Raw genomic sequence first — 252 nt, forward strand, 5'->3', positions numbered from 1 at the left:
TGTTCTTTGCCACTTCTTTCAATGCACTTTGGACTTCCTCTCTGAGTATCATTGGCTCTTGTTCATATGGTATCTCTTGAAATGGTTGAACATAGCAGAGAAACATTGTCAGATACAACTTGCATAGAGCTACCCAAATCCTCTCTCTAAGACGCCTCTTTCATCATGCTGCTCCCTGTGTGACCTAAAGCTTCGTGAGCTCCCTGAGGCCCAATTTCCATTAAAATGCAGGATTTGGACTGGATGATTTCT

This window comes from Chrysochloris asiatica, unplaced genomic scaffold, assembly GCF_000296735.1.
Source record: "Chrysochloris asiatica unplaced genomic scaffold, ChrAsi1.0 scaffold00050, whole genome shotgun sequence".
Lineage (NCBI taxonomy): Eukaryota > Metazoa > Chordata > Mammalia > Afrosoricida > Chrysochloridae > Chrysochloris > Chrysochloris asiatica.